The sequence below is a fragment of the Nicotiana attenuata genome, unplaced genomic scaffold, assembly GCF_001879085.1.
Source record: "Nicotiana attenuata strain UT unplaced genomic scaffold, NIATTr2, whole genome shotgun sequence".
Classification (NCBI taxonomy): Eukaryota; Viridiplantae; Streptophyta; class Magnoliopsida; order Solanales; family Solanaceae; genus Nicotiana; species Nicotiana attenuata.
Window position 1 is genome coordinate 1 of NW_017670773.1, and position 11332 is coordinate 11332.

Sequence of the window (11332 nt, forward strand, 5' to 3'; positions counted from 1 at the left end):
TGATTCCTTTCTTTTCTTTCTCTTTTTCTGTTTCAAATCGTTTTTGCTCGTGTTAGGATGGGGTCATAGTATGGTCAACATTGTTTTTATTCCATTCGTTTTCGTTTTTTGACTTTGCTATATTTTTTCTTAATTTTTGTTTCGCTTATGGTATCAGGAGTTTATAACTCCGTAGGCCTGTTTTCTTGTGGTTTGCCGTCTTGAATTAAAATCTGGGCTTCGAAGGTCAAGAGCCCATAGAAGGAAAGGGTCATTTCTGGCTGTCAAGCCCATGGGTTAAGTTTTGGATTTGGGTTTAATTGACCCATGAGCTGAAGGGTAAATAACCTAGGCTTAAAGGGTAGTTCAGGATTTTTAGTTTAGGGGAATCTTGCTATAACCGACTGGGAAGCTTCCAGGAAAGGGGGGAAGGGGGTAGTTCAGTAATTGGGTTTAAATTTAAGGTGTTAATTGAACAAAAGGAAAATTGGGGTTGGGGTTATTCTGAATTTCTGATTTTAAAACTAGGGACACAATAGCAAAAATGAGAATTGAGAGAGGATTAACAAGCAAACTTTGAACCCCTCACTGCTGCCCTAACACCCCTCTATAAAAGCATTATTTGTTGAAATTCTTTCGGGATCAGATTTTAGAGACTGGATAAAAAAAAGCAAAAAACGGCTATACTCTGCATTCCTGACACTTTTTCTGGTTAAAATCTACCACATTGTTGCTGGTTTTGGTTTTCTGATCCTCATTGCTTAGTTGAAATCACTGAAAAGTTCCATAATTGTGCGTCTGGGTGGAAATGGATTGAGTCTAAGTACGAAAGTCTGATTTGAGTTGTTTTTGGGAGTTTGGTTTGGAGCTGGATTGATTTCAGCTGGTTAAACACTGTTACATTGCTGCTGGTACTGCTTTGCTGTTGCTGATCTTTCATTGTTCTTATTTTCTTTCTTTCCAGGTATTTCTTGGATCTCTTTAGCCTATGAAGTGCAAGATGTGAATTTTTGTAAGTAAGATGTAATTCAAGACCATTAATGTGCAATTATTGATATTTCATATTTGTAGTTTTGTGTTATCTTAGTTTCTTTGAATCTGTTAAATTATCCAGTCATGATTGGTTGAAATCTGATTTGTAAATATGGACAGACATTCTATGTTAGTATGCTGGTGTTAAATAATTTTGGAATTGTGTGCTGATGGAGATTAATTGGTTACTTGCAATAGGGGCTAATTATGATGAATAGCATGTCTTCTATTAGATTGGGTTTGGACTCTGTTCAATTTAAGCATTGTTTTCCATTTGAATTTGTGAAAATGCCAAGTAATGGTGTGCTTGTTCATAGACTTTCGAATTCAAGTTAAATTCCTGCCTTTGGTTCCTTTTGGAAAGCTTTGGGCTGTATAGCTTTGTTTAAATGCATTAGTTTGAAATCAGAATTTGGCATAGGTTTAGATCTTTGAATGTAAAACGAAAAGCAGTTTTTGTATGAACACTTGACTATCATCTTTAGAAGGTTAATTCTCGGTATATAATGTGAGTGAGGTTCAATGGTCTTTCACATATGATTAAAGGCCTCTGAATTCACCAAGTTCGAAAATTGACATGGGATCAGTTCTAATCCCAAGTTGCGTGGGTGCTGTTTTGCGCCACTGTAGGGACTCGATCTTGAGTCCCAGCATTACAGTTGCACTATGCTTTCAAGTTGGGCTTTCTTCTGGGGCTTAGTTTAAGCCGCTGGAAATCAGTAATTCAGTAGTAGCTTTGCAACTATGATAAGTTATTGGGCTCCCTTTTAGGCCCAGGTTTGAAAGTGGAATGGGCATTGCCCCTTTATAGTTATTTATTCTGCTGTTTATATCTGAACTTTAGCATAGAGGGCATTTCGAATTCCTTTAAGTCTTTTTCTTTAATTAACTAGACTCTTTAATAATGGGTTGAGGCGCGCCATATTAGCCAACATGTATAATTTATGGCCCTCAATATTTTGATCAATTTTTAGACAAACAGATTGGAGGTGTGCCGTGCCAAATAAAACCTTAAATTGCATGGCCCTCGTTTAATTAATATTTTTATCCTTAGAAATCGAGGCGTGCCATTTAGCGAAATCCATGGCCCTCGCAAAGTTGCAAATGCGTAGTTGCTTTAGGCGCGTTATTTTAATAATTTACCTTCCTAAACTCGGGTGCGCATTTATGTGACCCAAATTCAAATCTCAACAATGTTAGATAAAATACGTCGAGTGCCGCGGGTGCATTTATGTGACGTTGTTCAAGACGTGTCTTAGATGACGTTGAATCTTTCTAAAAATTAATAAATAAAAGCGGTTTTAAAGTTAAAAATGCACATAGGTTTAAAAGTGTTTTAAAATCAGATAATTGAGCCAAAAATAACAATTGAGCGACCGTGCTAAAACCACGGAACCCGGGAATGCCTAACACTTTCTCCCGGGTTAACAGAATTCCTTACCCAGATTTCTGTATTCGCGGACTGTAAAACAGAGTCAATCTTTCCTCGATTCGGGATTCCAAACCGGTGACTTGGGATACCATAAATCATCCCAAGTGGCGACTCTGAATTTAATAAATAAATAATCCCGTTTCGATTGTCACTTAAATTGGAAAAACTCCTCTTATACCTTTCCAGGGTGTAGGTAAAAAAGGAGGTGTGACACCGGGAACGTTTTGGCACCTATTGTGAAAGTTAGCATTTTTCGAAGAATTTCATAAGTTTGGGTTGAAGTGCATTCCAGTGTTATCGATGTTCGTTTGGAATTCTGAGTCTGGTAATAGCTCCGTATGGTGATTCTGGTGTTGGGAGTGCGATCGGAAGTGACTTCAGAGGTCCGTGGGTCATTTTGGAGTCATTTGGCTAAAGTTGGAAATTTGAAGGTTTTTGAGAAGTTTGACCGGAAGTGCACTTTCTGATATTGGGGTCGAATTCCGATTTCAGAAGTTGGAGTAGGTCCGTAATGTCGAATATAACTTGTGTGCAAAATTTGAGGTCAATCGGACGTGTTTTGATAGGTTTAAATATCGAAAGTAGAAGTTTATAGTTTTAAAGTTCATTAAGCTTGAATTGGAGTGTGATTCATGGTTTTTACGTTGTTTGACGTGATTTGAGGCTTCGAGCAGGTCCGTGTTATGTTATAGGACTGAGTTGTGTGATTGGACGGGGACCCGGGGGCCTTGGGTGTGTTTCGGGTTGTATTGTGCTCTTATTTGATGTTTCAACGTCGTTTCTTTGGGAATAAAGGGTACCGAATTAAGCAAATGAGCTCCAAATTAAGTTTTTATTGAACCATTAGATCCATATCGTAATTACGGAGCCAAAGCAAAAAGAATCATCGAATTTGGACATCGTATGAGGAAGTTCTGCTCATTTTTGTATCGGGAAAAAACTGCTGGTTCTGGCGTGCTCGCAATTGCAAACATTTCCATCGCAATTACGATGCCCAGTTCGCAATTGCGAACATTTTGTCGCAAATGCGACTTTTTCCAGCCCTTCCTTGTTTGCAATTGTGAACCCTGGATCGCAAATGCGACATCTGCAGCTTGTTTTCAGCTGTGTAACTCGGGTTTTGCTTCATTTTATCATATTTTGAACCCTAGGTCCGAGAGTGAGCGATTTTGAGAAAGGATTTTCGTATCAAATTATTGGGTAAGTGCCGCTGACCAATTTTCAATTATATTTTGTGATTATACCTTAGATTTAACTTCAAAATTCATGAGAATCTAAAGGAAAATTTGGGGTTTTAAAGAAAGACCTAGAAATTGAGATTTTTGGATTTTGACCACGATTTTGGGTATGGAATTGAGAATAAATTATATATTTGAGTTCGTGAGGTCAAGGGTAAACTTTATCTTCGAAAAATTTCGGAATCCGGGCACGTGGGCCCGAGGGCAATTTTGTCAGCTTTTCGATCGGGGTTAGTAATTGTTATAAATTGGACTATAATGAGTAATTGAAAATATATTAATGGGTTTACATAATTATTGGCTAGTTTTGGAGCATTTTGCATCGATTTGAGTCTTCAGAAGGGCGTGGAATGCTGGTTATGGAACTTCGGAGCGAGGTGAGTCTCCTTTCTAACCTTGTAAGAGGAAATTAACCCCATAGGTGAAAGAAATTAATATGTGCCTCTATTTGCGGGGGCTACGTACGCACGAGGTGACTAGAGTCCGTACGTAGCTACTAGCTATGCCTATCTCCGGATAGTTTTAGGTTTACACCATGCCTTGTTGATATTGTTGTTGATTTATGTTTATTGTTTGCCTTGAGATGAAGCGAGATTGAGTTTGCTTAGTAAATCTCTTGAAAAGAGTTGAAATTGAGGAATTTGAGATCTTAATAGCTTTTACTTGAACTTCGTATTTTTGAAAAGAATTGAAGGAATATTATAATAGATTAAGAAATCTATGTGTAACCGTGTCCCATGTATGTCTCGCGAGCGGGGTAATTTCCTCAAAAAGTTACAAGCTTAATTTCCCTTATTTTGAAAAGAACCAAGAAAGAGATATGATTTTAATGTTTAATTTATATTTGACCGCGTCACAAGTATGATCCGCAGGCGGGGTGATTCCTTAAATTTATATTTTACCGCGTCGCACATATGATTCGCGAGTGGGGTATATCCTTCTACTACTCTTATGGGATCGGGCCGTTCGCCTCGGTAGGATTTATATACCACACTCTCATGGGATCGGGCCGTTGGCCTCGGCAGGTTAATAGATGCATCTATGGTTCGCGTGGTTCGACCCTCGGCAGTACACATTTTACTTTTATGTTGGATCGGGCCGTACGCCTCGGCATTTCCTATATATATATATATATACATACATTTATGGGACTCGTGCTTAACATTTGTGTAGCAGCCAGCGTATCTGAGGATCTTTCCCTGATTTGAAGTTGTAACAACCATTTTATGAAAGCCACTATACCTTTATGTACATGTTTCGGTTACGGAGGGAACATGCTAGTTGAGAGATTGAGTATAGTTGTAAAGAAGGGAATTGTTTCACGTATTTTATACATGTTTGTTTAATATGTTTACTCTACTTCATATTTATTCACTTCTTTACTGTATTTGATGTCATTGGACCACTAGTAAGTGTCGAAGTCGACCTCTCGTCACTACCTCTTCGAGGTTAGGCGGGATACTTACTGGGTACATGTTGTTTTTGTACTCATGCTACACTTGCTGTGCATTTTTGTTGCACAGGCACATGTTTGTCTTGTGGCTTAGTTCGGTGCAGCGACATGGTTGATACGGAGACTGGGGTGAGCTGCATTTCTCGAGACGGTCCGCAGCCAACAGAGTCTCCTTCAGAGTAATGTATTGTATTTCCTTTACTGTCCAATTTGTATTCCGGATGGTAAGTGTATTACATTGTTCCCTAGAAATTGCTCATTCACTTGTGACACCGGGTTCTGGGATGACTAAGGGATTATTTAGTATTTAGGTTTGTTAAAGACATCATTATTTATTCTTTGGAATTCTTTATTAATTGTTTAATGTTTAAAAAGGGAATGATTTCAAAATAGTAAAACGAGAAATTTCTAGTTATTTGGTGTTGGCTTGCCTTACAGTGGTGTCCGACGCCTTCACGATCCTTAGTGGATTTTGGATCATGACAACATGGTATCAGAGCACTAGGTTCTCTTTGGTATCACGAGTCATGAGCGAGTCGAGTAGAGTCTTGCAGATCGGTACGGAGACGTCTGTACTTATCTTCGAGAGGCTACAGGGCTGTTAGGAGCACCTCTCTTCTTGATTCCTCATCGTGCAGTTTGATTCCTTTGAGGCTTATGCCTTTACTTCTTTCCTACTCAATCTATGCGACGCGAAGCGCTTATTATAAATCGAGAATTGAGGAATTTTAATGGTACTGCAGATGTGGTGCATGATGTTTTCTCCTGCGAGTTTGACTGGGCAGCAAAGGATGAGGAAGGGCATGTGGGAAGTGTCTTGTGGTGATTAAACTCCTAGAAGGCCAAGTGTGGGAAACATGAGTCGAGTAGTTTCTTAAAGGAGTGAGTTTGACCAAAGTGGGAGAGTGACAGAATAGCATATGGGTTCAGCGGCAGGGTAACTACACACCTTGAGGAAAAGTCAGAGTGATTTGGGAATTTTAATGGATGATGATTAGGTCCACGGGCTTAATTTGAAATATTGGCTACTATACGGCGGTATAGTGGATGCAACAGAAAGGGGGGTTGCTTGATACGAAGAAGGATGCAATATAACTTTGAATTGGATGATATTGTCGCACATTTGGCTGATGTCCATAAGAAGTGAACTGACTAGTACAGTTGGTAAATGAGCACAGGCTCAGTGTGGGTTATTGGGGTCGTAGTGATTGTACCCCGTGCAGCAACGTTAGAAGATGTCGGCATGTAATTTCCACAGGTGGGTTATCTCCTGTGAGCAGATCAGTGGTCGCGTGGCTGGCGAAGCTTCTGCGAAGAATCCTACTGGATATCCAGTAAGAAGTTGAATATGTGAATGTCGCGAGAGATTCAGAGTGTTCATGAAATGCTAACGGAATGATTTCGAGGAATTTGGCGGTTTATTGCGCAAGGTTATGTCAATGAGAGATAAAGAATCTTGGTGGGCCCCAGAGTTGTGTAATAGTAGCTTTAAGCTAAGTGGGAGAGTCCCACCTCCTACGATTGGGTTGTGCGGTTAACTAGTGAGGTTTCTGGCTATCGGCATAAGGGCGAGTTATTTCAGCTAAGGGAAAAGAATATAAGTGGTAATTTGAGCAAATGGTTCGAGAGATGTGTGCCATAAATGGCCTTATCAATTATGTTCAGGCTTGGGGAAGGTTTAGGATTTACGCTTTGGGTAGATGCGGGTGCTTCACTGAGAGGGTGTTCATGCGCTAGAAGAGTCTTGGAGTTGATTATATTCAGGACCAAGTCAGAGTGGGTGACTCTTAATAACGGTCCTAGTGGATTCAGAGGTTAAGGCATGGCGCCTAAGGATTTCGAGTCCATAAGTATGGTTAAGAATTGAGCTTTACAGCGGATTATGAAAAGAGGCTCGAAAGGTTCTATGATATCTTCGGCTTGTAGTATAGCTTTTGGAGGAATGAAAGGGAATGACTTCAGATTCGCAAAGGGATTTTCAGAATGGGTATATCAGATGAAGATGCGAATTTGCGCACAAGGAGGGCATGAGACGGTTTGTGGGATTTGAGACAACATAGTCACGTGATACAAGGCCACTCGGGAGGAGTGCAGATTGAGTTCGTTATGTGTTGAATGGAGTTATTATTGTTTCTGAGGCGATTAAGGATAAATTAGAAGAAGTTAAATTGTTTAGCCATGGTTGAGTTGGCATATTGGTGGCAGTGGTCAATTCCTCCAGTGTGATTGAGTTATGCCGGTGATTTGTAACGATACGTACGAGGCTTGACTGCCGCTGCAATTGCTTTTATTCGGAAGTATTCTAGTGTTATGGCCCTGTTATGTGTAGGCGGATCCCGGAAGGGCTATGGTGGCTTAGACCACTACTTAGAGATTTGCATATTCTACGGTTATGAGAATTCACTTGTGTGTGGCTATGGTCCTCCTGAAATGAGTTAAGTGAAAAGTTTCTATAGGATGAAGTATTAATCTATTAGTGTGTTTACCGTGAAAATGGTAATTACAATAAAATTTGGTTATGGGATTCTAAAAATACGTGATCTATTTTTATGCCGGTTGTTAAGCAGTTGATGCTATGTATGTGAGACTTAGAAGCGGAATAAGAGTTAAGGATGAAATGATAATCGAACCGATAGGTTGACAATTGGGGCCTCGAGCTTATCGATCTGGGGGCCTCGAGGTCGGTTCCGGGGCTCGACTGTGAGCTATCGAAGTATGACTAACAGTTATAATAAACTCTAAGAAGGCTTCTTATGGCCAATGGTAAGCAATAAATGATGAACAATAATGAAGATAATAAATGGAAGCAATAATATCAAGCAAATATGTTAGAAAGTAGAGAGAATGTTCTTGTATACTTCGTGTGGAGCAGCAAAAGCAACAGATCCCTACAATATGGTAAGCTCCCCCTTTATATAGGAGGGGAATCTCAACAAAGTACAAAATATATTAATGACAAAGAAGCGGAGATGGGACAGCTAGATATGACACCTGGTTCAGGGTTAGGATAGTCCACTAGGCTCTGTCAGTCCAAGCCGTGTACCTTGGGAACTCCCCATTTCTACCATCATCGTGATCATTACTACACTGAGGTCGAGTGTCGACGTCCCTCGAGGGAGGGTACTCGGCCGTAGCCTCGAGCCTTCGAGGTGATCTTCTAAAGTGCCTTAATGACGAAGAATTGGACCCTCCGATTTCACCGTATACATAGTGGTTCTGGAGTTATGATGAAAATCTTGTGCTATCGCATATTGGCATGTTGGGTGCAGTGAGTGGTATGGAATTTGAAAGTGAGGATCAAGGTTGCAGTTCGGTGTTGACAAGGATGTCACGAGCTCGGATGAGCAGGAAAGGGGTTTGAATATTTAGAGTAAGCTGGCATTGTCTTGGACGTTACCTGAGATCGGTGTTTTGTTAAAAGGGCTTTGCATCCTGGTTAAGGATTCTTGATCGCTTTTCAACGTTAGTGCGGCCTGTGGTATGGATGTGCAGACCTGTTATCTGTTATGGAAGGTCGTGGGAGCGTGCCCTACAGGAAGGTTGTATAAGTGTGGCATGTAGTCACTTGATTGATTGAAGAATTAATCAAAGTATGAAAATTGTGGTGATATCGTTAATTTGAGAATTTATGCCTGGAGGGCACTCGGTTTATTGGGTTGTGGACTGTGGAGGATTACTCCAGTTATGACGGTTGTTCTTGTGTGTTATGGGAAAACGGGGGTTATTATGGAACCAGGAAAGATTTTTTGGCCTAGTTCGGTACGATAAGAATTGACTTAAGGTCTGTGAATGGATTTAAATATGAATGTGGGCTCTATATCAGGCCGGATGTGTTCATTTCGGCATAGCGCTCCTTATGGAGGAGCACTCGGACGTTGGATGTTATTTCGTCGTTGGCTATTTCATGTGATGCTATATTGCACCGTGTGAGTTGTGAGACGGCTTGCTAAATTTCTTATGCGTTGAGGTTCCGCGTAGCGACGGTGTTATGTGAGCAGGATGGCTCTTGAGATTCAGATCATATATCGCACCTCAGTTGTGCTTGAGTTTTATAGCCTATGGCTCTATATGTCTCCCCAGGGATGGTATTGTGCACTTAGCGTGCTCGTGGCCGATATCCGGTATTTGGTAATAATGAGCAATTTAGCTCGGTGTGTATCTTCTTATGTGAAAGTTTATGTGTGGATCGGGTGGCACGTCGCCACGGGTATGTTATTTAGATCGGGTTGCACGCCGCAACAGTGTGATTTTGAGTACAGTTCCCTATATCTGTTTTGTGTGTTTGTTTCCCATTTTCTGAGGAAAGTTCATATTAGTTGCGTGAGTTGAGTAGGCCTTTCCTGAGCTCGTTTTCCTTATGTATACTGTTCGAGCTTGTAGCCTATTGGCACGTTGTGGCATCATATGGGAATTTCTATCGGGACCGGGGGTGGCTTATTGCCTGAGCAGTTCGTACTGGGTGAGACGAGATTATTGGATCTAGGGTCGGTGTAGTCGGATTACAACAACAACAACTACCCAGTAAAGTCCCACATAGTGGGGTCTGGGGAGGGTAATGTGTACACAGACCTTACCTCTGCCCCGATAGGGGCAGAGAGGCTGTTTCCGATAGACCCTCGGCTCAGAAAGACAAAAATAAAGTAAGAAAAAACAAGAGGAGAGAAATCATTAGTAACTCCAGTGGAAATCGTAATAATAACAGAAACATAAAAACCAAAAGATGAATGACATGCAATAACAGTAACCATAATCTAAGGCCCGGGGCTAAGACAAACAACAAGAATAGTGTGGGTCCAACATAAACTGCAAGCCATCTAAGACCAACCCTAATCGAACCCCGCCTCACCCCCGGAATGAAGTAAGGAAAGATTTACTACCCCTATCCTACAACCCTAATGCGTGACCTCCAAGCCTTCCTATAAAGGGCCATGTCCTCGAAAATGTGCAGTCGTGCCATGTCCTGCCTGATCACCTCTCCCCAATACTTCTTAGGTCTCCCTCTACCTCTTCCCGTACCCACCACGGCTAACCTCTCACACCTCCTCACCGGTGCATCGAGGCTTCTCCTCTGCACGTGCCCGAACCATCTGAGCCTCGCTTCCCGCATCTTGTCATCCATATGGGCGACGCCCACCTTCTTCCGAATATCTTCATTCCTAATCTTGTCTATCCTAGTGTGCCCGCACATCCACCTCAACATCCGCATCTCTGCTACTTTTATCCTCTGGATATGAGAGTTCGTAATCGGCCAACACTCTGTCCCATACAACATGGCCGGGCTAACTACAGCTCTATAAAACTTACCTTTGAGTATCGGTGGCACTTTTTTGTCACACAAGACTCCAGATGCAAGCCTCCATTTCATCCAGCCCGCCCCTATGCGGTGAGTGACGTCCTCGTCGATCTCTCCGTCCCCTGAATCATCGACCCAAGGTACTTGAAGCTATCTCTCTTGGGGATGACCTGTGGCCCAAGCCTCACGTCCCCGCCTACATCCCTCGACTCAGCGCTAAACTTGCATTCCAGGTACTCTGTCTTAGACCTGCTCAATTTGAAACCCTTAGACTCGAGAGTCTGTCTCCAAACCTCCAATCGCTCGTTAACACCGGCCCTCGTCTCGTCAATTAGAACTATGTCGTCAGCAAATAACATACACCATGGCACCTCCCCTTGAATATGGTGTGTCAAAGCATCCATCACCAAGGCAAATAAGAACGGGCTAAGCGCTGAGCCTTGGTGTAATCCCATAACAACCGGGAAATGATCCGAGTCGCCTCCCACCGTCCTAGCCTTAGTCTTAGCTCCATCATACATGTCCTTGATCGCTCGTATGTAGGCTACCGGCACGCCCTTCGCCTCAAGACATCTCCAGAGCACCTCCCTAGGAACCTTATCATACGCTTTCTCCAAGTCAATAAACACCTTGTGCAGATCCTTCTTCTTATCCCTGTACTGTTCCACCAACCTCCTAATAAGGTGAATAGCTTCTGTAGTGGAGCGGCCCGGCATGAACCCAAATTGATTGTCGGATATAGACGTCGTCTTCCTCACCCTCACCTCCACCACCCTCTCCCAGACTTTCATGGTATGGCTAAGTAACTTGATACCCTATAATTGTTACAACACTGGATATCACCCTTGTTCTTGTACAACGGTACCACTGTACTCGACCTCCATTCCTCCGGCCATCCTCTTCGT